This window comes from Rhinopithecus bieti, unplaced genomic scaffold, assembly GCF_001698545.2.
Source record: "Rhinopithecus bieti isolate Rb0 unplaced genomic scaffold, ASM169854v2 scaffold_66136, whole genome shotgun sequence".
Classification (NCBI taxonomy): Eukaryota; Metazoa; Chordata; class Mammalia; order Primates; family Cercopithecidae; genus Rhinopithecus; species Rhinopithecus bieti.
The window spans coordinates 277,550-283,895 of NW_016825124.1; positions in this window are offsets into that span (position 1 = coordinate 277,550).

The following is a 6,346-nucleotide window of genomic DNA, read 5'->3' on the forward strand; positions in this document are numbered from 1 at the left end:
ATCTTACATATAAGATATAGGTTTTATCTCCTGATAGTGTGTCCATTTTGCTTGGTACATAACAGATAATAAATATTCAGTATCAATAAATGTAATAATAATTAAAAAAAAGAATTACAACTCAACAACAAATAACATTAAAAATAGCAAAGGACTTGAATAGACATTTCATCAAAGATGATATACAAATGGCCCAGAAGCATATGTAAAGATGCTCACCATCACTGATCATTAAAGACATGCAAGCCAAAATTCTGTTGGGATACCACCTCATACCTATTAGGATGGCTACTATAAGAAAAACAGAAAATAACAAGTGTTGGTGAGGACGTGAACATATTACAACCCCGTGCACCTTTTTGGGGATTGTAAATGGTGCCACTGCTTTGGAAAGCAATATGGAAATTCCTCAAATAATTAAAACTGCCATATGATCCAACAATCCCACTTCTGGGTATATACCCAAAATAATTGAAAGCGGGGTATCGAAGGGATGTTTACACACCCATGTTATAGCAGCACTCTTCAGAACAGCTAAGAGATAGAAGCAACCCAAGTGTCTATCAACAGATGAATGGATAAGCAAAATGTGACACACTTTTCCCTCAGTATCTGTAGGGGATTAATTCCAGGATACTCTGCAGATACCAAAATCCACAAATGCTCCAGTCCCTTATATAGTGTGGCATAGTATTTGCATATAATCTAGGCACATTTTCCCATATACTGTAACAGCGGTCCCTAACTGTTTGGCACCAGGGACCGGTTTTGTGGAAGACAATTTTTCCACAGACAGGGTCAGGGGGATGGTTTTCGGATGAAACTGTTCCACCTTAGATCATCAGGAATTAGTCTGATTCTCATAAGGAGTGTGCAGCCTAGATCCCTTGCATGGGCAGTTCAGAATAGGGTTCATGTTCCTATGAGAATCTAATGCCACTGCTGATGTGACTGGAGGTGAGGCTCAGGCGGTAATACTTGCTGGCTTCTTTGTTCATCTCCTGCTTTGTGGCCTGGTTCCAACAGGTTAAGAACTGGTACCCATCCACGGCCTGGGGCTTGGAACCACTGCTTTGAATCCTAGGTTACTTATAATACCTAGATTCCTAGGTTACTTATAATACCTAGTACAGTGCCTACATGTAACTTTATTGGTGTGGATTTGACTTAGTATTTGACTCAGGGAAAATTCAAGTTTTGCTTTTTGGAACTTTGTGAAATTTAACATATTTTTGAATATTTTAAATCTGAGTTTGGTTAAATCCACAGACACAGAACCCATGGATATGGAAGGCCCATAATATATACACAATAGAATATTATACAGACTTAAAAAGGAAGGTAATCCTGTCTCATGCTCCAACATGGATGAATCTTGAGTACTAAGTGAAAGAAGCCAGGTACAAAATGACTGATTTCACATGAGTAATCTAAAGTAGAAAAATTCATAGAAACAGAAGTGGAGGGAAGGGGAAAAATGGAGAGTTGTTTAATGGCTATAGAGATTCCATTTTGCATGATGCAAAAGTTCTGGGGATCTGTTCCACAACATTGTGAATATATTTAATGATACTAAAATATATGCTTAAAAATGACCAAGTTGGTAAATTTTGTTGTGTGTTTTAATATAATTTTTTTTGAAACAGGGTCTCACTCTGTTGCCCAGGCTGGAGGACAGTGGCACCATCTTGGCTGACTGCAAGCTCAGCCTCTTGGGCTCAGGCGACCCTCCCACTTCAGCCTCCCAAGTAGCTGGGACTACAGGCATGCACCACCACACCCAGCTAATTTTTATATTTTTTTTGTAGAGATGAGGTTTTGCTATGTTGCCCAGGCTGGTCTTGAATTCCTAGGCTCAAACAATCCTCCTGCCTCAGCTGGGATTACAGGCATGAGCTACTGCATCCAGCCTGCAATTTTAAAAAAAATCGAAATAAATGTAAAGGCTACGTCTTAGATATTTTTTTAAATCAATTAAAAATAGTAAAATTTTCTCTTATAGCACAGTGGTCATGCCTGTAATCCTAACACTTTTGGAGGCTGAAGTGGGAGGATCACTTGAGCCCAGGAGTTTGAGACCAGCCTGGGCAACATAGGGAGACCCTCATCTCTACAAAAAATGCAAAAATTAGCCAGGCATGGTGGCATGTGCCTGTAGTCCCAGCTACTTGGGAGGCTGAGGAGGGAGGATCACCTGAGTTTAGGAGGTCAAGGCTGCAGTGAGCCATGATTGCACCACTGTACTCCAGCCTGGGTGACAGAGCAAGTCCCTGTCTCAAAAAAATAAAATAGCTTAAAAAGTGTAAGCCAAATTGTAAGTGAATGAGAGAGAGAGAAGTGGGGGTGGGGTGGGAGGTGTGTGTGTGTGTGTGTCTAGATAAATATTTGATCAGTTTGTGGAGGCAAATGAATTTCATCATCAGGGCAGATTTATTGGAGAAAGTTTTGCCATGGTGAGGGTATTTCCTTGGGATAGGAATGAAGTAGGGAAATACTAATTTGTGACTCTGGTTATTTAAATTATTCAGTCACAATCTGTTTAGATGTCTTTGCATAGATAATGCAAATTAGATTGGGAATTGCCAGAATTTGGTGCCTGAACTATATAATTTTTAAATTTTTTAGATGAGAACATAATTTCTATTTCCAGCTCTATTCAGACACTGAAGACTTAGGTTGACCAATTCAAGGTCACCTCTTTTTTTTTTTTTGAGACGGAGTCTCACTCTGTCACCCCGCTCTGTCACCCAGGCTGGAGTGCAGAGTGCAGTGGTGCAATCTTGGCTCACTGCAAGCTCCACCTCCTGGGTTCACGCCATTCTCCTGGCTCAGCCTCCCGAGTAGCTGGGACTACAGGCACCCGCCACTACACCTGGATAATTTTTTGTATTTTTAGTAGAGACACGGTTTCACCATGTTAGCCAGGATAGTCTCGATCTCCTGACCTTGTGATCCACCCACCTCGGCGTCCCAAAGTGCTGGGATTACAGGCGTGAGCCACTGCACCTGGCCACCTCTTTTTTTTATATTTGTATTTTGCAACTTTGTTGAATTTATTTATTAGTTCTAACAGTTTTTTTTTGTGTAGAATCTTCTACATATAACATCATAATTACAAACAGAGATGATTTTCTTCCTTTCAAAATTGGATACCTTTTCTTTTCTTGCCTAATTGCTCTGGCTAGAAATTCCATTACTATGTTGAATAGAAGTGATAAAAGTGAACATTCCTGCCTTGTTCCTGCTCTTAGAGGAAAAACTTCCGTCTTTCACCATTAAGAATGATGTTAGCTGTGGGTTTTTATATATGGCCTTTATTATGTTTCCTTTATAGAAACTACCTTCCCATGACATAGTTTCCTTTTATTCCTAGTTTGTTGAATTTTTTTTAATCATAAAGAGGTGTTGAATTTTGTAAATAATTTTCTTGCATCAATGGAAATGTTTATGTGGTTTTCTCCCTTCAATTTGTTAATGTAGTATATTGCATTGATTGATTTTTGTATATTCAATTATCCTTGCATTCCAGGAATAAGTCCCACTTGGTCATGGAGTATAATCCTTTAAAATTAAATTAATTAACTTATTTATTTGAGACAGGGTCTCGCTTTGTCACCCATGCTAGAGTGCAGTGTCACCATTTTGGCTCACTGCAACCTCCACCTTCCAGGTTCAAGCGATTCTCATACCTCAGCCTCCCAAGTAGCTAGAACTATAGGCGTGCACCACTATGCCCAGCTAATTTTTGTATTTTTAGTAGAGATAGGGTTTTGTCATGTTGACCAGGCTGGTCTTGAACTCCTGAGCTCAAGTGATTCGCCTGCATTGGCATCCCAAAGTGCTGGGATTACAGGCGTGAGCCACTGCGCCTGGCCTAATCCTTTTTTAAAAATAACATTTTATTGAGGTATAATTCACATACTTTGAAATTTAACCATGGAAAGTATTCAGTTTGATGAGTTTCAGTTCATACAGTTGTGCAGTGATCATCATAATTTAGTTTAGAGTACTTCCTTCACTCCCAAAAGTTCACTTTGTAGTCATTCTTCATCTGACCTTCCCACCCCTAGGCAACAACTAATATACTTTCTATTTTTAAGATTTGCCTTTCTGGAAATTTAATAAGTAAACTCATACAATTTGAGGTATTTTATGTCTGGTTCTTTGTTTAGCATAATAGTTTCCTTTAAAAGTTTTATTGATACATAATAACGATACATATTTATGAAGTACATGTGATATTTGAATGTATACATACAATATGAAATGATTAAATCAGAGTACTTAGTCCATCCATCACCTCAAACGTTTACTGTTTTTGTGTTGGGAACATTTCAAATCTTCTTTTTTAGCTATTATGACATATACAATATATTGGTGTTAACTATAGCCAACCTACTGTGCTATCAAACACTAGAACATATTTCTTCCATCTAACTCTATGTTCCTATGCATTAACCAATGACTTTTCATTCCCCTAGGCCTGCCCTGTTCCCAACCTCTGGTAACCATCATTTTACTTTCTACCTCCATGAGATCAACTTTCTTGTCTCCCGCATATGAGTAAGAATATGTGATGCTTGTGTTTCTGTCCCTGGCTTATTTCACTTAACATAATGACCTCCAGTTCCATCCATTTTGGTGTAGAATAACAGGATTTCATTATGTTTTTATGGCTGAATAATATTCCACTGTGTATATATAGGATATTTTATTCATTCATCCACTGATGGATACTTAGGTTGATTCCATGTTTTGGCTATTGTGAACAGTGCTGCTACAATAAACATTAGGGTGCATGTATTTCTTTGGTATACTGATTTCTTTTTTTTTTTCTTGAGAAGGAGTCTTGCTCTGTCACTCAGGCTAGAGTGCAGTGGCATGATCTTAGCTCACTGCAACCTCCGCCTCCCAGGTTCAAATGATTTTCCTGCCTCAGCCTCCCAAGTAGCTGGGATTACAGGTGTGCGTCACCACATCTGGCTAATTTTTGTATTTTTAGTAGAGACATGGTTTCACCATGTTGGCCAGGCTGGTCTCGAACTCTTGACCTCAATTGTTCCACCAGCCTCAGCCTCCCAAAGTGCTGGGATTATAGGCATGAGCCACCACACCCCACCTGATTTCTTTTCCTTTGGATAAATACCAAGTTGTAGGATTGCTTCATTGTATGGCAGTTCGATTTGTAGTTTTAAAAAGAACCTCCGTATCATTTTCCATAATGGCTGTACTAATTTACATTCCCAGCAGCAGTGTATAAGAATTGCCTTTTCTCCACATCTTGCCTTTTTTTTTGGTCATTTTATTGAATTTGTTTATTCTTTTTGGTGAAGTCTTTAGAATGTTCTATATTTAAGATCATCTTGTCTGTAAAGAGGGATAATTTGCCTTTCTGTTTTCCAATTTGGATGCCTATTTCTTTATCTTGCCTGATTCTAAGACTTCCACTACTATGTTAATAAGAGAGGTGAAAGTAGGCATTTGATTCATGTTTCAGTTCTCAGAGGAAAGACTTTCAGCTTTCCCCTATTCATTATGATGTTAGCTGTGGGTTTGTAATATGTGGCCTATATTATGTTGAGGTATATTTTTTCTATGCCTAATTTGTTGACAGTTTTTATCAGGACGGGATGTTAACTTATATCAAATGCTTTTCCTGCATCTATTGAGAGGATCATAGTTTTTGTTTTTCAGTCTGTTGATGTGATATATCACATTTATTGATTTGCATATGTTCAACCTCTTTTGCATCCCCGAGGTAGAGCCCATTGATCATGGTATCTTTTTGATGTGTTGCTAGGTTCAGTTTGCTAGTACTCCTGAAGATTTTTACTGTATGTTCATAAGGGACTTTTTGGCTGTTGTTTCCTTGGTATCAGAGTAATGCTGGTCTCATAGATTAAGTTTGAAATAATTCCTGCCTCTTCATGTTTTTGGAATAATTTGAGAATTAATGTTAGTTGTTCTTTTGAAGTTGAATGTAGCAGCAATGCCATCTGGTCCTAGATTTTTCACTCTTGGAGACTTTTATTATGGATTCAATCTCGTTACTTATTATTAGTCTGTTCAGGTTTTGTATTCCTTTTTTTTTTTCAAGATTGAAAAATTGCTATTTATTTAAAAAAACTTCTGAATTAAATAGGGAAATGGCAATAACTGGTATATTCATTAATTCAAAATATTTTCACTGAGCACTAAATAGAATAGTTTCCAATCTTTTCACTAAAAACCCCTTTTAAAGAATGCCTAAAACTGGCCGGGCGCGATGGCTCAGGCCTGTAATCCCAACACTTTGGAAGGCTGAGATGGGCAGATCACGAGGTCAGGAGTTTGAGACCAGCCTGGC